Consider the following 21,582-nt stretch of genomic DNA (forward strand, 5'->3'; position numbering starts at 1 on the left):
GTCTGACTTTGAAGTTGTTCTTTTCCGCGTTCGCTCTGTTCTCGATCTAAATATACTTCTAGTAGCATCAACGTCTGCGAACGTGCAAAGCGTTTCATAGTGCGACGATATACCGGTGAAACGGATCTTGTGTACGTATATTTGCGAGTCTCATTACTTCCGGCCCGAAGAAAAGCGTCGGCAGTTTCACGAGGATTACAAGCCGAAAGCACCGTGTCAAGGTGTAATAAGACTCGCACATCCGTCAATCTACCATGTAATGTGCATAATATTTACAGAATTTTCTCTACGACCGTTATATAAAATGTATATTTGTACCAACGGTTCAAGACTTCAAGTAGGTTTGTAAAATCCTGAAAGTAAAACCGTATTAAATATTAGTCCCTGGTTAGGTTTTTAATATTATTTTAAAATAATTATTATTGGACAATGTTCTCTAGGTTTTGGAATTTCGTAAACCAGAATTTGAATAGATGCAGAATTGAGCATTAATAAAATAGGTTGATTACTGATTATGGATTCAAACAAGTCAGTCAAACACCGTCAGTTCTCCGGAAAGATAAATAAGTTACATAAATCGTCGTTTCTGTTTTTTTTTTTTTATAATTTTTGTTGGAAAACTTTTGTTCCGTTAGTTCATCTCGTCCGTGTACACCGAAACGACGATCTGAAAAATATATTTCGCTTCGTCTCGCAAAATGGCCCCGCTCGAGCAGCCGTGTCCATGTGGCCGAGTCGTTGCTGCTCCAGCGGGCCAGCGTTCTGTGTACATCGTATTATAATATTAATATATTAATACACACAAATCGAAAGAACACTGGTGCCCGAATGCGACGGGAACTACACTGCACAAACGCACTGCACGCGGATCGCACTAGGTCAGTGGACGTGCCAGTTTAAATCCTCGCACACACGCACACGCACACGTAAATACTACGCACACACGCACACGGCGCCCGGTCACGCCGAACAACAAACGCACATACACAATACCACCGAGAGAGAGAAAGAGAGAGATTGAGAGAGTGAGTGAGTGAGTGTGTGTGTTTGAGCGAGGGTGAGAGAGAGGGGAGAGAGAACAGCTGATCGGTTGTATGCACGTGGTCGATTCAGCCGCCGCCGCCGCTGCATTTTGAACATCCAGACGTTGCCCTCGCCACTCGCCCGCGACCCCACCGCACGGCCATCGTTCGACTCCCCGCGCCCCCCGCCCGCCAACCGAAGCGTGTTGTGTACCCCACCGATTGTGTTGTGTACGCGGTGGCGTTCCGAGCGGCGGGTACGGCGCGGCGGCGGTGGCGGTGTTTACGGGTGGCGGTGCGGTGGGGGGACGGTGGATCGGCGGCGCGTATAATTTCCGTGCGTCTAACCGGCCCTTTACTCTTTAGTAGTACTCGTCGCCGGAGCGATTTTGGTCGCGCGTTTCACGGTCGTCGTCGTCGCCGTCGCGGTCCGCACTAGGGCGCCGCGTCTTTTGTGCTTAACCAAGTTCGTGGTCGGAGGGATCGTCGAAACACGTATCGTCACGTTACCACCGTCCAGTTACGGCCGATTTCGTACTGCAACAATTTATAATATATATATTATTATAACACGTGAGTACTGTTTTTTTCTTATTCTTCGTGTAGGTACCTTTCGACCGTTTCGAAAATACGTTATCGTCGATAAGCACGTTTTTTTTTCTTTTCCAATATCGATCAATCACACCGCGTGTTTACACACACACGCACACACACGATGACGTATATATTATTGTTGTTTGCTATATTTTCTTAATAATATTAATAAGTTATCATCGTGTGTATGCTGTGCGAGCGCTTATATTGTTACAGTGGACGATGCTGGTTTGTTACAATCTGATCGACCGACGCCACCGATCTCGAAACCAGCGGGATGGGTTTTTTTTCTGTTCGTTCCAATCGATACCACCAGCCGCTCAAAATTTGGTATTCAAATTTCAAATCTAGTTCCTAGTGTTAGGTATACCCACTCACACTCACTACAACACACACACACGTGTCGTTTTAATTGTTTTTATCGCAACGGACTGTCTTAATAGTACCACTACTACTACTACTACCCGTACCCAATACCTGAAGCCAGATATAATATTTGAATATTTTCCCATTGTTTCTGTGCGAAGACAACGGTACGAAACCGGTTTCACTATGTATATTGTGTATTATGTAAGGGTTCACCCTTCTATAATAATAATAATACAATATATATTATAATAGTACTATACAGTTGTAGCCATCACTGCAGAGGACGATATCGGCATGACATTACACACTATACTAATGATAATTAAAATTCGATCGGTGTGCCGCGGGCGACGAAAGCCATACCACCTCTGAATGGCGATTTTCTTTAAAAACATTTCAAACCCTAATCGCGATCAAAAATATATAGGTACATTAATCTCTGACGAACTGCAACGAATGTCGCAGTAGGTATATGCAGACACGGACAGTGTGAATTCAAATGGCACATAATGTATTATTATTGTTGTGCATACCGATTACCGTTTTGTGATGGGAAAATGGAAACTCGTACGAGTCCCCCCCCCCCCCCCCCCCACCACATCATCAACCGTTGTTGGCCGATTCTCCACGATACTACCTACCGTACGGTACGTACCTAATATTATATTATACGTACGTGTACTCCAAATTCTCTAATTCTATACAATATATTATTCAATGCGTGTGCCCACGTGTGTGTGCGTTTGGTCGCGTTTCTGTGCGAACGCAATATACCATATTATTATAATATAATATATAATCATTGCGATATTACCTATACTATTATTTTATGATCGATGCGCTATGTACTTTAATACCGTTTTTTTATCGGTTTCAAACGGACGTGTTTGTCGAATTTATTATATGTGTGTGTGTGTGTGTGTGTATAAATGCGTACACTGCATATAATATTATGCTAATCAAACGTTCAAACGTATATGTACCTGTGTGCCGTGACATTGACAGATTATGACGTGTACTCGTTCCGTGTTCTAGGTATAGTCGGCACCACTCGGCAAGAACCTATATGGGGTGTAGACTTAAAATATATTTTAAAAATAGAAAGTATACGCGAATTCAAAACACTGACATCGATTGAAACAAAATTGCATCGGAATAGTATAATATATTTAATATTTATATAAGGTACACTCACGAACCATTAATTTTTCTTTTGCCACCTCGCACTCTGTTTTCTGCAGGCGTGTTGGGAGGGGTAAAAGTATTGTATGCCCCCCTTGAATGTTCTCGGGAGGTATTGCACCCCCATGCTACCCCCCTACCTGCAAATAAAGCCGCCTATCATGGTTCTAGGTACACATGTTGTTGTAAATTTTAATATGTCGCGCTGCGCTCGAATTGTTCTCGACAAAATATTATTATTCACCGCAATCGTGCGAATCATGCGTACCTACCTACCCATACTATATTATTCGGAATTCGATAAAACAGTGTTCATAATATATACGTATTATTATAATTGCCTTGTGGCTGCTGTAGGACCTGTTCAAAAATGTAAATACGCCTTTTGACAAATAAAAACTCGAATTTTACGATTGAGCCGTTCTCCGGAACAAGCAAATGTTTCTATGCGAATGTTCTCGTTGCAGGCTGCTCGTACTGTGCACCGTATTATTATTGTTTATAAATAATATTACACTTTTGTTTGCGTTACTCAAACGCGTAACACACGCGGAATTCTCCGAGATAGAGACCGACCGAAAGAGAGAAAAAAGTATTCTAACGACCATTCTTTTGCCCCACAATCACGGAGCAGTGAAGTTTACTGTGCAAATGTATTATTATTATTTATCATTAGTCCACATACTTTTTTTTCTCGGGTTTTATGTTTTTATCATAGTAGGTATATGTAGTATACACTGAATATTATCCGTTTCGAGTATAGGGTGTATTATACACATTTCAGGTTTTGGCCCATTTACATATTTAATGTTGAACTTAGGTACTATCTACCTATATTATAGTATAACAACAAACAACAGCAGTAGGTGTAGACAATATCTTAAAAGCGCTGCAAAGTCCTACATTTCGAAATGGATGTATTGGCTTCGTGTAACTACGAGCAACGCTTGTAACAACACAATCTTAGAAACATATCCGCTTCGTACCTATATACCTAAAAGTTTAATGTATAAACTGCTTTTGAATGCAAGTCGATTGAAGTCGACCAAATTATACAATAAACTCGATGTAGGTATATTGTAGGTACAACAATGGTTATTATTATTATCACCTAGAATTACGAATAGATACTGTACGTAATTCGGCTGTTCAGCAAAAATTGACAGCCATATTATTGTTTTAGAAATCCTATAACCGTATCTTTTTGCTGCTCAGAGAATTATTCAAGAGTGATGTGTTGAATTTGAACAAAAAAAAAATAAAAAATAAATACTTAGTTTTTTTGTCGAGGAATCTATTTTTCCACTTTGCTTGAATACCGTATGGTATTATACCATTTATACCTACGTGCATCGTTAAAACACGACTATAAAATAGTCGTTCTGACATGAACAACTAACTATATTATACTGATATGTGCCTTGTGCCTTGTATGTTGTTTAAAATAATAAGAGAACGGGATGCCTACGGTGGCGCCGTCTTAGGTTTTTCAATAATTAAGCAACGAATATTTTATGCAGACCGATGTTGTTCACCACCGGGCCATGGTTGCGATATGGAAGCCGAGAGCTTCACAATGTGTAAACACGCGTAGTTAAAACGTTATTTAATGGTGATAAGATGATATAACAATATTAATTATTTCGGTCGGATCCAATACGAATAAAATTATGGACCTCGAAAGACACCTATAAGTTATAACCCACCCACCTCCTCTCGTCACCACAACTACGTCATTGGATATCAATTATAGATCTGTTAAATAATTATTATTACTTTAATCTCTTAGATAGTTCAAACATATAATATATTAGTTGTAAATGATTTGCAAGCGGTTTTAAGGCTAAAGGACAAGGAACTATATTACCAAAATAAAAAAAGCCATGTTGTCAATAATCAATACCTACCTGATCACATGCATTTTTCTTTTTTTTAATGTTCTCATGTTTTTACTCTCATATATACTGAATATTAAATTGTTTTTGTAGTAGATTTTTTTCAGAATGCTTAGGTACCCAATGGATAATTAATTGTTTTTATAAAGGAGAATTTTAGAGATCGTTGTGAAATGCCTAGGAAATTATTGTTTTTAAATTTGGTTTTTTATAATGTTCTTTGGTGAGATAAAATCTTTACAAATGTAAAACTGTCAATTTCGATCCAGTCTATTTATTATAAATATTAAATATGTTTGAACTTATTTTTGATTTGTATAGTACTAAGTATATAGATATTTTATAATTTACTGACCGCTGATTACAATTTTAAAAATCCATTAAAAATATGGTAGATTACACAATTTCTGACATTTTAAAGCTATCATTTAATATTATAATAAATACTACGTGTTTATCATTAAAACTAACAACTATTAACTTATTATCTGTTATATATATTTACATTTAATGTGTAGTATGTGCACATATAAATACATAATACCATTGAGTATATAATAGCATACAATATATACTCAATGATAATACCTATTACTTACTAGTTAAGCAAATTATAAAATAGATTTTATTTATTTCGATATTTTCAACACATCGCTTCATAATTCTCTTATAATTGTCATTAATTAATAACTATATAAAACAAGATGATGGTTTCCACATTATTTATGGTCTATAAATTATAAACTTTTAAATAGGTACATTTTTCCTCCCAATATTTGTAAATTTATAATTACGATTTTTTTAATAAATCCATGTGCTTAATCATTTAATATTTTTCATTAGGTTTTTAATTACGATCTAGAGATTGACGTTATGTTATAAACTTATAAATAAATTTAATTATTTCACGGGAAATAATTTTCAATTTTTAATTACTTTTATACTTGGATAGTTTTTGTCATAACGGCTACTGTATACGTATAGTGGACGGGGTCGTGGTGCAATAAGTTTTCGAATAAAACGCGAAGGTATGCACATAATTTGTCACCTCAAAACCGTTCGTGCGAATCGTTTTTCTCAATTCCCAAGTCTGCTCTGCAACAGTATAGTGGTTTGAAAGTCGTCGAATTTGGCTAATAAAAATAATAGGTACACGAGCAATTAGGATACCACTGCGATGGAAAATCGATTTTCATCCGTATCTATTTTGCTCAGTCGTAGTTTTTTCCCATTCAAGTACGTGTCCGATCGAATTTTTTCATTGTGTAGATGACAATTATATACATTTGTCTTCCGTAACTATCTTCGAGATGTTCTCAGATATAGAGGGTAATTCGCGAGTATGAACAATGTGACGGCTATTGTTGTTTTTTTAATTTTCCTCTTTGTATGCTGCGCATATGACCCGTATGTAACACGTGACTTCCCTCGTCCTCCTAGAAATGTGATCGCTTGCACATATTTTATTTTGCAGCTATGTCGACAATATAATATATTATTATAATATTAATATCAACATTCGACGGTTACAGATAAATTAAAAACAATGTTTTGCAATGCCAAATCATTGTTATCAATTCTGTCGTTTTCTACACAAAATGGGCAGTATACAGTTACTGATGAGTTAGCAACGAGAAGGATGAAAAAGTCGCTGATTAAATAATTGGGCATTCATTTTAATAAGTTATTAATCTGTTAAATCTTAATTTTCAAATGTGAATTTATTGATATCTCAGCATTTATTATCAATTATGCAAACTTTAAAACCATGTGATGGTTTGCATATATTTATAGGTCGAAACAAATTAACATCAATTATTTAATTAGCTACATTATAAATTATGTAATATAAAATTCAAGGTTTCTTGATTTTTCTTTTCGCATTTAGGTCGTTAACCTAACAAAATGTGGTTCATTTACCTACTATTACTCCTATAAACAAAATATCATGAACGATATATTACTGTGTTTATGTATTATCTATATAATATAGTTTTCTTAAGCCTTTTCTTAATTCTATATGATTAATAAAAGTTTTTATTCGTTTTAACACGGATTCGGCTATTAAAATGAAAATGTAATATTCAATAGTAATCACTAATCACCATTTCATATGAGCCGTTTACTATTGGAACAACTTGAAAGTCACATAGATATTTGAATTATATTCATATAGGTAGTTATTTTGGCTTAAATTAAAAACTTGCGCAGCTTAAGAATAACACTTACTTTTTTTTAATATTTGTTTGTAAAGGAAATAAACTATTTTATCGCACACACCTTTGGTAGTATATTAGGTATCGGATATAATTTCAATGATAAAATGACATAAAAAGCACCCACAAACCACTTGCTGAGCTATTGAAAAAATAGCTATTTCTAGAGCTATAAGAGCTTATTTAATTATCCGATTTGGAAATAGACATGTAATTTATAATATATTATTATCACTATATAAGGCAGTATGGGGCCTACGATTCGACATCCGTCTAATTGGGACCTGCCTTTTGTGTTGGGTTAAATACATTGCATCTATACCTATTCTGTATACACTCAACTGATCTAAACTAATGAACGACACACGGAAACAATTCATTGACGGTGTCAATTGCGATAAATTTGTTTCTCATCTTTATAATAATATATCGTACCTCGCAAATAAACAATTTGCGTATTATTATATAACTATATATATTGTATACTTTGAATGTAACGAAAACGCCGACGTGTGCCTGCGTGCACACGTACATTTAGTGGATCTTGTTATTTTATTTGTTTTTTGTGAAAGGGATTGCTTTTAAGGGTTCTCGTTGTGTTTTATGCGCGCATAATTGCTCGTTCGCGAAATTATAAACAAAAACTAAATCATTTCAGTTGACCGAACTTGGTTTTATTGTTTTGAATTTTTATTTCGTTCTTATATAATAATATTGCAGACTGTGTGTTTTTGAATATGTACCTGCGTATAACGAGACGCACACCTATATATACATGCATTATATTTGTTTGCAAACATATACGCAACTCCAGTGAAAAGGGTCAACTGTGAAATCCGCCGAAGGGGTGGACTGTGATATTCGAATTTGCGCGCCTATATTATAGGAAAACGCTGAGTGAATGACTGTTGAAATATTGAATCCTCGAAGAATAATTTTGTTAAAAATTAATTAAACTAGTAACTCGGGATTCTGCATATGATAGTTATCGCATACACGACTCCACGTGAATATGTGACGACGTCTACATGCATGATTCCGATTACAATTTCATCTGCTTGTAATTAAACTTTGAACAGGTATGCGCGATCTCGTAGTTTCTTTAATAGCATATCATATTGGTGTTCAATCTGCAATGATATTATGTACAATGTACATACATCTGAATTCGATCGGCACACAACTGGTCGGTAGTGCGGCGGTGTGTACTGTGTATATAGTTATTATTTTCGAACTATATATAGTTATCAAATATCAACGGAATTCATTTTATTATTTTGCTCGATTTTTTCGTTGAAAACGCAGGTGTTGAGGGCCTAATTTATTGAGAACATACCTAATATGTTTTTTTATTTGTATTATTATTATTTGTTAAACTATATTATAATTAATTACTGTGATTTGTGAGCGCATTCATAATGATAATGCATCCATCAATATATAGTTGAATTACCTTCCAATTGACAATCGAAAACGTTGCAGTGATTCTCTCGTTGAATCGTGTTAATTTAGGGGGAAATGACATGTCATCGTGTTTATAAGCGGGAAATACGTGGAATTGGATTTCTACACAAAAAGTTAAATCGTGCGGAATCGGTTGCACTTATAGGTACCCAACTGTACATTTTACCTGTAATTTATGTGGCTGCAGTGTGGGTATTTTTTTTATTCGTGATTCGATGTTTTTCTTTAACTATAATATTATATAATTTTTCTCTTTATCTGTCAAAAAATATACGTTTCACGTGCTCGCATTAGTATGGCAATAAATAATACTACATTATAGTCCCTAACACGAAACGTTTTGAACCGTTACTCTTGGAAACAATGGCAGCTGGATCCCCGTTGCGCTTATAATATAAAATCTATAATAACAATGTTTAATCACCAATCATATCGAACACCACACACACACATACACACACTCACTAAAATATCATCTTTATCATTTAGTCTATTATAATATCTCACCCGATAACGGGTTCTCGATCTTGGGCAAACGGTCGTTTGCCGATCAATCGCTTTTGTTTTATTTCGACTGTGATATAATAGTAAAACGTTCGGAACGAATAAAAAACCGTTTCAGACCAATCTGACGTGGACGCGTTGCGTAAAATATAATACGAAGGAATAAAAAAAAAGTCGAAAACTCGCATCGCAGGTGCCCGTTCGTCGGGTCAGAGATCATCGTAGGCCGATGATATTTTATGTATACCCATAGCAACGCCTGCAGCAACTTCGGTAAAAATGATCATATATACAGTATTATAAATTATGATATATATTATATTATGTATATCTCTCCATGACGTCCTTGCACGCACACGCTTTGTTATCAGTTCTATATTATAATATTATTATTATTTTTATTAGGTATATTCGTATAGATATATGTTTTGAATTTATTTTCATTTGTACTTACTTCTCTCGATCGCCGCGGTTAGTCCCTATTGATTTCCTCCTTCGCTTGCACGTGTGGGTGTGCAGTTATATATACGCATAACAGAGCTCGCCAACTTTTTTTTCACCGAACACGCGAACAAACACCTGGTTATTGGGTTATCTGTATTGCCCGTACGCTGCTAACCGGGTAGGTACCTATTCTATATATATATATATTTATATTATATATATCCGCATAATGTTGACTTATTATTGCGTTATTATTATCGTCGTCGTCGTCGTACCTACACATTACGTACACGTTATAAAATATATATGAACGGGAAGTGTCCTCGTCGTGTCGCCGTGGAAATATATTGCAGGCCACTCTTTGCACCTTAAAAGTGTATAATAATATTACATATACGATGGTGTTTGCGCATTTTCGGCGTGAGAGAAAAAAAATTCTTTCAATCGATTTACGTTCAGTTTATATTTATGTATATCTGACGGTTTTGTCGCGTTATTATAATATGACGTAATAAAAACGTCAATGTCATCGTCTCGGCGGAATGTCGTGTTTTGAGCGCGAATAATATAAGGACTAAGGAAGTATATATATAAAAAATAGTATAAAAAGCGCGAGTACATGATAATATATACGTAATACGCCGTACAATTATACATGTACCTACTCCTATATTTATATATATATGTGCACAAGTATTTACGTATGTTGCTTATCAGTGTGGCCTGTGTAAAACATTTAACAATTTTAACAGCATACTGCAACGCGCGTAAAAAGCTTTAAAATAATATATTCAAAACATATATAGATATTTTTTTTTAAACTCTGTTGCACGTGATATATAGGTACCTATATTGTGTACACAAAATACTAAAAACGATTTCCGACGACCATTGTTTTTGTAATAACTGATTCTCGTGGGACGTTTATAGACATTTTTTTAAATTATTATCATTTATTATACACCCAGATATTTTTTTTATGTGTGATGGGGCCCTATAATATAACATGTAAATGTATATATAGCTATAATTATATTTTGTTTAATCAAACTTTTTTTAGCAAATGTTTTAAACATCGTATTTCATCTAGTAGATTTGTTTTAATGTTTACAATAACAATTGCAGTCTTTTGTATTCATTATTTTCTGTACCAAATAAATATTAGTAAAAATGATTCTCAAAAACGACACAAACCGCGCAAATCTCAGCCGGCCACCGTGGCGAGACCGGTTCGAAATCGATTAATAGCTCAATTAATTTGTTATTCTATATATAGTTACCTATTGCTACCGCGGATGTTCGTGCGCGACCTTTTTTCGCCCTTGCTCGAACATTTTTATTTTTTTTTTACCATTCGACCGCGACCGACGCGCACGTATAAGTACTTACGTACGCGTATTTATCGACTGGCTAAACGTTGAATGCGATAACTTAGTCTTGTATTTTATGAGTCCTTGTTTTTTTTTATTATTAAAGAATCGGACTGTTGGAAATTGGATTGGACATAATACCCATACAAAATACAATTGAGGCTTTGCACAGTTTTACGCGACGATGCGATCGAAATGATGACTGACCGAGGCGAATATTATAAATCTAACTATAGTAATATATGGTTCCCAAGCCGCTATATAACACGCTTCGGCGTCTTATATTATGTGTGTAGTTCAATCACAAAAATAATAGATATACAGCTCGCATTCATTTCTTTATTATTTATATAGGTCGTTCTAAACAATTTGTTCGTGGTATAATATTCCCGAAACAACCTCTAGAAAGGCGAACCATCGCATAATCATATATACGCACGATGAGGGTATGGGTCACGCTCGAGCAGCACCTCGGATTATATTATGTATTATAGGCGATAAAGCTTACCCATAACCTGGTTCTGCTCGTCGAACGAATATACATATATATATATATATATACACCTGAAATTCATACCCGATGTACAAGGGCGGATCCGGAATCTGTGCACGGAGGGGGCACGAAAACATTTTTACGATGCTGATTTTTAATAATTAATGAAAATTCTTATTTTATTATTATTATTTTTTTTTTTGTGGACGAGAGGAGCACTTTTAAACGCATTATACGATATTCTCTGAAACCATGCGCTTCATCCCACAGTGCACACCATCATAATATTATATAATAAAATAATAATATTTTGCAGTTGTATAACAAAAAAAAAAGCCGCGTCATATACCGTACAGAGTAGGCTGTGGTAATGAAACTCGCTCGCTTAATGGAGTTATTAAATCGCACGACGCAGTATATATACGTATATATGTATACACACGGTTTGTGTGTCGTACAGTAACAGTATCTAAGTATAATAATAACAGTGCGTGCGGCGTTTGTTTTGCTCGACTAAAACAGGATATGCGTAATTGTCTTGAATATAAAACGTATTGTGTAGACGTCGAGTCGTCGTCGTTGCTTACTGCATATTATTAAGTGTACGCACACAATGTAACAATAATATGTGTATACATTTAGTGCAGGAAAAACGACCAGTTTTTCAATTGGAAATCGCATATCCGCTCTTTTACACCTTGTTTTCATCGTCTACAGTTCTAGAGTTCGCGCCTACATACACACACACACATATATAAATTATACCTATGTGTGTGTGTGTGTGTGTGTGTGTGTGTGTGTGTGTGTGTGTGTGTGTGTGTGTTATAATAATTAATAATATGTAAATCGTTTGACACGGATACATTTTTAATTAATATGTTTGTACACGGATGTATGTGCGCGTATGTGCAACATATTTAGGTAATAATATCCTGCGTACATGTAATAATAAAAAAAATAACGATTTTAAACTCCACTCGCGCCGCTTACAAATCGATTGATTTCGATTTTGTGTTATTATTATAATATGTATGTTTGTGTGTGTGTAGAATTATAAATATATACATCGCAATATCGCATAGGTATATATTGAGGAATTTGTTATGTATTATATTATGTAAAACAATTGTATACGCGTAGGTACTCACGATAAAATGTGTGTGTACCTATTATGTATATATCGTGAGATGTGCCTAAATAATTGTATTACCTATGTGTATATATATATATATATATATATATATATGTATTTATTTTATTCGTAAACGTTTTACTATAGTAATCCCTGTTGGATAAAATGGAACGGATTTTGGGCATTTCAGTGAAGTTGTATTATTATTATTATATTACGACGTATAGTAAACATAAATTATACCTCAATAAACTATTGATGCGGAAAGTAACGTACGTTTTAATCGATGTATAATACCGTACCGATTTTATGTTTTTGAATATTGAAATCTATACAAATGGTTTCTAAAGCGTGTTTCTCAGTATATGTTATAAGCGATTTATAATTTTAAAAATGTTATTGGACTATGTTGGAATAGGTTATTATCTGTACTGGAGCTATAATGGTTTTTAACCTTTTTTTTATGCCCTTAGTTAACGAATCATATCCACCAGCTATTAAAACATAATGAACGTTTATATAATATACGTATGTCGTATATATTGCTCGATCGTTATTCGAAAATTATTTCTTTCGGTTATAATGGAATAGTAAATAGTGTAAGCATAAATTGCTGTAGTCTGTGGGTGTTTATGTTTTAAATACAATTTAATGAAAGCAGAATTCGCCAAGTTGCCAGTAATAATTTTTGCTGAAATAAAATATACGTTGCAAACTTTTGGACGATTGTATATTAAGTACATCCGCAGAACAATGGCAATTTGGAAAGAGACAAACATGTCAAATTGTATATGTTTTTTCTTGATGATAAATTATAGTTTTTGTATTAACAAAAATATATCATATAAGGATGCATGAAAACAATTCCGAAAGCTATATAGGTGCAGGTTTGGTAATGTATAAAGAGTTAAATATAACGAAATAGTTTATTACCATTGCGCGGATAGCCTTGAACTTAAGTCCTCGATCGATTTCTTCTTTAGAATGTTTTGTTTTTCGTGGCTATTTATTCTATGCACAGTGAAAATACGATATAGTTACTAACTATAATTTATCTGTTTTTGGACGTCTGGATGATTACGTAATAGGTAATTAATTAATATGTTAGGTGAATGAAAAATGTATTGTTCGACAAGTTAAATAGGTATCTATACGCATTCATTGATCGCATCCATCCTATTATTTCAGTACGTTCAAATACTGAGATATGTTATTTATTTATTTCGAATTAGAAAAATTGTCAAAACTAGTTCCCCAAAAATGTTGACTCCGGTAAGTTATTGATAACCTATAGCCTAATATACCTAACCTAAATTTATAAACGCCAAACAGCTTTATAACTTGTTATTAATATTTACGAAAACATTTAATATTTAAACTGAAATATATCAATACAGTTGTTTGCTTCCTAAAAATGAACCTCAAATTGTAAAGTGACTTAAGGAATATTTTCTGACCAATATATTTTCGTCGTACAGCCCACTCAATCTCCCGCGCCTATTGTTAAATTATTTTCCAATGATTTATAATTATAATCTTCTCGATTTTTGAATGAGCTAAGATCGAGAGATAATACAATAACCCCAGTTCTGGTGAAACTTTAGTCTTATTACGCACTAATAGGATCGAAATATGCAGTTAAAATTACCGAAAAAATATTCTTTATGATATAGGTACGTACAGTTAAAATTATAGTTGTAAAAACTGTGAACTCTGGGAAATTCCGAATATGATGCCGTTTTTGTAAAATGTGATAAATACCAATAATAATATACCAAAATATGCTAAGTCAAACTTCTAAGTACTTATATTGTATTTAATTTCACCATCTAACAAGATAAATGTATATTATGTTACCTATAAAATATCCTATAATCACCACAAAAAAAAAATGCAAATACAAGGTACCCCGGACCTTTGCAATATAACCTTTATTACGTGTATTTATTGTCGTTGCGATGAAAAAAGGTCGGTTTTCCTTATTGATAATTTTATACCGTTGAAAAAATAAATGTTTAGTTCTTAACAATACTTAAAATAATACCTTTGTTCTTGGAACTTTATTTTATAAATATCTATTGAAATTAGTATAATATATGTGCAGTCCCCCTGCATGCACGTATTCATTATGCTATATAAATAATAAATAAATAAGGTATACCTAGCACAAATTGAAGTTTATAAATGTTCGAAATCGACGGGATTTATTTTTTAAACAGTAGATACTCACATAAATTATTTATTTGTTTTTTTTTCGGTTTTAATTGATTTTTTTCGTGTCTAACAAAAACATGAATTCAAAAAGTCACGACCGAAAATAGTTTTGGCGAGGTTTTATGTACGGGTAGTCGTTGATTTTGGCCGACTGTTACCGACTTTAAAACATTTTCGATTCGATCAACGCGTGCACTCGATGCACTACAGTAGACAATTTCAAAAAGTCGAATGTCATGTTTACCGCCAATTGTCAGATATAATATTATATAATATGAATCGCACGGGGGCATATTATACGTGTCTTGATATTAACGACGAAAAATCGATTGAAAATGTGGACATACGTATATATAACTTTATACGCTTTGTAAAATAATTGTTCAAAAATAATTATGTAATACATGTGTATATGTACCTATATATATACCGACCTATGTGTATGTATTGTATATTATATACATTGTCTTTTGCTAGTTTTACGAGCTCGTATTAATAACAGGGCGACGGAAGTTTATTTCTTTATCTTCTTCATAATGGTGCTCGTTAATTTTACGTCCAAGAACACAGTCCCAGCGTTTCCGGTCGGACGGACATTCGCTTGAATGCTGTCGAGATTACACACTTTTGCCGTCGTTTGATACAATATCATAGGAAGCACAAAGGTACCATCGTATATTAATATCATATATACTATCATAGAGTGGATAAAATACTGCGTCTATATCGAATATTTCGCCGTCTGGGACGTCATCTGGACAACGAAAACCACGCACGTAGCTGTTCGTAGGCGAATCGTTCAATAATAATAATAATGATAATAATAGTAATAATATCATGTGCGTTTGTTATAAATATGTATAAAGTGTCGTCTTCGAGTCGAGACAAGTCGGCGGCAGCGGCGTGGACTCACACTCGTATCATATACTCTGTAATATTAATTATAACGATTTATAATGACATCTGCAGAGTGTATTCGCCGCTCTATGTATAATATCATTATGTACTCGCCGTCGGGTCTTTTTCGTTTGATGAGTGTCCATTATGGTAAAAGTCGATCTCCCGGCAGTCTCCGCCGATTATACAATTTTGGAATTACTCGCCGCGCAAAGGCGATTAATTTCCATGTGCTTAAATACATTGTAAATTCGTCTGTCGTTCATATATTGGTTTATGATACAATTTTGTGTTGTGGCGTTAGGCTTATACCGGCATATTATTATAATAATATGTGTATTGTACATAATTTGATATAATATATAAGTATATAGCGATGGGTATTGTCTGCCGTTCGAAAATACTGACAAATTTTATTGTTTTGAGGTGACTCATTGAAATCGCACACGTATATATTATGTATATATATTATAATAATGCTATAGCCAATGTAATTACCCATAATGTCGTCGTATTTTTTGTACAAGCTGCAATTTTTTTTTCAAACACGCTAGAGATACATACAAAATAATCATCATACATTATATTTACGTATATGTCACTGTAATTATACTATATAGTTGTTTAGTGGTTGCGTATAGCTACGTGCGATTCATATTGTACTGTTCACAGGCGTATGTAGTTAGATGTATAGAATATAGTATATTATCTGTCCCCGCTGTAAATGTTTTGTTTATCCTAAATTTCCCTACGTAATCGGACGAATCGATGGGAAATAGAAAAATATAAATTACAATAAAAATATTTGTATTACGATGCTCACATGCACGTAGATACAGCGAACATACATCAGCAGAGTTATGTATTATATCAATATGATGTAACAACGATAATATTAATCGTATCGACCCGACCCTTTGTGTGTGTTTTTTCCCCATTTGTGTTACGTATTTTTTCCTCGTTTGAATCAATAACAATATAATGTATAGTAAGACCAACAGATACATATATTTATTTAAATTGACTGCAGTAAAATATTTACAGGTAGATAAGCGTAGCTAAAAGAAAAATAGGGTTCCGCTATTATAATACATCCGAAACGATTCGTCGAAGTTTACTAATATATATTATTATTGTATCCGGATTGTATTTGCTGGATCGTTCTTTGGATTTCCTAGGAAATACATGGCGATTTACTCTAACCTTTTATGTACTTACGAAATTTCGACAAAATTACCCAACGATGATCGTACTGCTAACAAAGAGTGAAATACGTATCTTTGTGTGTACACGTGCTTATTTTTACTAATGCATCGTCTCTTACATTATGTGTAAATCGTTATTTTATGATTATATATCATATTAATATTATTATTAATATTGTATGTATTGTGGTGTGCTGCGTACCTACAACTGCGCTCCGGTACCTTCGTGATTCCAAAAATCCTTCTTATACCGACTAAAAACGCACTGTAAGCGAACCTAATTTCCGAGAGGCGTTCCTTTTCTTCGTTTTTTTCCCCTCATATTTAATGGACGGCGATCCTCTTAAAGAATGAAATCCTATTTTCTTTGTACTTCGCTATTATGGTGCCGTCGTGGTCAATCGATTATTATATTTCGCATTTGGAGAAAAACAAGCGGCGGCACCGAAGATGCGTTTTAAAATCCCGTCGGCCGTTTAGGGTCCGGCGCCACTGTCACGCTCATAATAATAATAATATATATCATGAACGGACGCGTCATACGTAATTACACGAAATATAAAAGTCGATTTTGCCGACACGAACCTCCGTTGTCCATTATATATGAGCTGTCGTCGAGTTCGAATTTCGTTTACTGCGTGGAAAGTTATGAAAATCGTGTGTGAACGAAACCACTAAAACAACAGCGACCGTCGATAAAACCTATTAGGTACCCTTATATATATATATATATATATATAGGTATATTCATCGGTAAAACGAGTCATCGCTACCTAATTGCGTATCAGTGACATGGTCCGTTTTTGTCAGGTGCCTACCTAGGTAATATGATGATGTATGAAACTACTATATATTATCCGCGTTTGATGTTAACGTCTGAAAGTTAAATAAATTGGACGTTATTATTTTGGACCCTGCCTATACCTATAATATAGTAATATTAAATATATAATGATGGGCTCGGAATAAAACAGATCCTCCACAGAAATATTCGCAATACACACGATGAGTGCATATTTAAATTTAAATTCAAATATATTTAAAGCAGAAATAACCTTTTCGTGGTAACGATTTTTAAAACGCCATTCGGCCTACGATAGGTGAGTTGCTAGTGAGATGAATTGAATGGGATTATAGTTAGTTGTACAATGTACATATATAACTATATACCTGCTACAAAAATAAAAACAAATATATGTGCTCCATTTTACCCGAAAGGATTATGTAAGATTCTACGAGAACCGGAGGCAATTAATTTAATAGATTTTACAGTTCCACTCCGACTTAATTCGGTTAGGATTAATGTGCTGTACTGCTGTGCCTATAACTTTGTCAAAATAGGAACTTTAAATAACAAAACGTAATCAATTCATTCAGTATGCGCAGCCGTGGGAAATGCGGTTTTCTGTCATCATCGTATAAATAACCGCGTTTTATTATTTTGAATAATGATTAGGTAGGTATATATGTAGAGTTAATACCTACGTTTTCAAATATTATGCCCCCCCCCACCCCTGCATAATAGCGTGGTATTTTAAATTATCCGAAATACTCGTTAAAGTTGATCCGTGATCCTAAAGAAAAAAATCTTAACTTGGCTTTTTTCTAAATGAAAAAAAAAAATTGATCGGCTGCTTGGAAAATATAATCCCAAGGATTTACACGGGATCATTACCGGCGCGGGATTAATTTGAATTCTCTTTGGCGGTAATTTTCGGAGAGGGAAAAAAAACGTTCCTTAATTCGAGAAAATGATAAATCGATCGGAAACAATTTTGTTCGTCGTCAAAACGAAATAAATGAATAGGTAGGTACGTTCGCTGAACACATAATAATATACAACATCGAACCATAATAATATCATAATGTTTTTATACACCACCGCCGCCTAATAATAACGATAACAATAATAATTTTCGACGGCGGTTTATCGTATTATTATATGGGTAGCCGTTTGTAATGCGTGTGCATAAAATAATCGAAAAAACACTATAACGTGTTATTCACACCGTATTTTTCTTCAAGTGCCGCCGCGTGAAATAATAATAATAATAATATGTATACGAAATGTTTTCTTAAATCGGTTCTGTTCGAATTCCGTTCAGTCGTATATTGTACACACACACACACACGCTCACACGTGCATAATATACAGTATGATACGTACGTAAACAGATCAATATTTATGAGCGTATGTGCACAGTTTATACGCAAACACGACGTGCACATATTTCAGTTCAATATTTTCTTGCTGTGCTCCGCGCAATACCTATACGATATAATGTGTATCGTGTTTTAGTTCAACCATTAATTGTGTGTGTGTGTGTGTGTGTGTGTGTGTGTGTGTGGGTGGGTGTGTGTGTGTCCGTTCGCGACTGTTCAACACGATATGCGCAAAATACTGTATTACGCGCGGTCGTTATATTTAATATCTTAGGTCCCCATCGCTCACGCTCGTTCCTTTATCAATAGTCAATCTATAATAATATTATTATACATCGCCTATTATGTTATATAGTATTATATTGTACTGTTTTCACGTGAAATGTGTAACTGCGGTATGGCGTGTTTGTATTTTTTTTATTTTTTTCCACTTCCACTGTTTTACGCTTAATAACAGTATAAAATGTTTTTGTAACACTAAAACATTAATGTGGGTCCGACTTATCAGCATAATGTATATTGTTTCATAATTAAGTTTGCCCATCGCCCACCTTAATTTACTGCTAAATCTGAGAGAAAATTAATCAAATGTAACAGTAAATTAATGGGGCGGGGAACACGAATATTATAGTCACAAAAAATTGAAGAATTCGTAAAAATTAAAAAGTATTACACAGTTAACGAACTCAGATAATTGATTTGCAAGCCAACTTAAGTTTTTCACTTAGGATTTAGGAAATCAATTGTAATTTGTGGACCAAACTTCACTTTAAACCGTTTGCAGACAATTTGAAAATTATTCCATCTTCCCTAAATGCCATTTGCATCGCACACACATTGGATGACGTTTTAATTAACTGTAGTTTTCAGCGTTTATGTATTTTTAGTCGGTATTTTATCTGTCCAGCCGGTAATCGTAGAATATAATGGTGACCAACAATTTTTGGCTCGCGTTATAATTTGTAATGTTTTACAACTTCGATATTAAATATTCGTATAACAGTATAATATTTATGGGTATAGTTGATATAAAAAAGATAGTGCTATTTTTATTGCAGTTATCCGGAACGGAGTGTGATCAAGATTTACGCTATATATAGGTGAATATTATACGTATCATATTACCTACTTGACTTTGATCCTTAAATCGAATACTCAAAATAAAAATAAAATCTTTTTGGAAACAAAGAAAAATTCGTTATTAAACAAAGATGTTGAATTATTTTGGTTAGCAGTGCTGTGGCATTTCTTAATCCAGAACATAAACAATTTTTTCGGAGCAACGGGGCTTATATTACGAAGCTAATTATTATGACGTATAATACCCAAAACCAGCAAACCAATAAAAATATTTAGTTTTATTTATATTCTATAACGTTTTCGTCATATTTATTATAAAGAATTATTATATATAAATTTATTTCAAAAGCGATCACTCAGCTACGAGTAATTATTATTGTTTCCTTTAAATGCATTTATAATTGTATAATAATGGGTATAATGTAGGAGCACATAATAATATAATAAAATATAATGTCTTACCGAACAAAAAAAAAAAAACACTGGTAGATAGCATATTGAACCGATACCGAGAAAAATTGTATTCATGATGATTCACCGTATAGCATTGTCCATAATATACAGTTCGGATCTCTCTCTGTCTCTATATAGATAATGTATTTATTTATAATGTGTAAAGATGATGTGCGTATTCGTGAAGAACATGATGCATGGTAGTCACTGCTATACAGATACTCCCAACAGAAGTTAACGCACTCGGTCGTGTTGTGTCGTGTCCTAAAACGGTTGCGTGTGCGACGTGCGTTATAATAATATAATACATATATGTCTTTCGTCGATTTCGTGAGGTCTACAAATCTTCGATTGACCCCGCGGCGAGTGTACGAAACGTTTTCGTTAATCACACACGACGCGCACAAATATATATATATATATAAAGGGATGAGGTATATAAAAAATTTAACAATCGTTAATGACATTAACCGCCGCCGTCGCAAAAGTACAATATTATATTACCATTGTAGTCCGTCGTATTGTTTTCCGCGCACTGCGGCGGAGGCCCCGAACGGTTGCAGGGTTTATCGTATTTCCAAGTCGGACTGGCAAACGAAATGAGGCAAAAGAAAATTAAAAAAAATACGACGGCGTAGGCGTATTGCTTCGTTTGTCTGCGTTTAATATATTTAAGAACGTTCGTCCGCCGACGCCCGCCCAAGTTTTTATTATACACATTATTATTTTGATATTGTCGCCCGTAGTGTGCCGTCCGATTTCGTTTTTTTAATAACAACAACCAAAAATCACACTCGCGTATAAACGGTAATAAATCACGAACGTGCGCGTAAACACTCGCGGTCTGAATATTTTGTTTGTTTTCCGTTTGCTCGCTCCCCCCCC

The 21,582-nt window shown here is 34.2% G+C and overlaps 1 protein-coding gene across 9 annotated transcripts in view; it reads left to right on the forward strand.

The window, feature by feature from the left end:
* Positions 1 to 21,582, forward strand: part of LOC111033667 (serine/threonine-protein kinase tricorner) — a 133,923-nt gene that overhangs the window by 75,596 nt on the left and 36,745 nt on the right. The gene's annotated exons all lie outside the window — the stretch shown is intronic.

Source organism: Myzus persicae, unplaced genomic scaffold, assembly GCF_001856785.1.
Source record: "Myzus persicae strain clone G006 unplaced genomic scaffold, MPER_G0061.0, whole genome shotgun sequence".
Taxonomy (NCBI): domain Eukaryota; kingdom Metazoa; phylum Arthropoda; class Insecta; order Hemiptera; family Aphididae; genus Myzus; species Myzus persicae.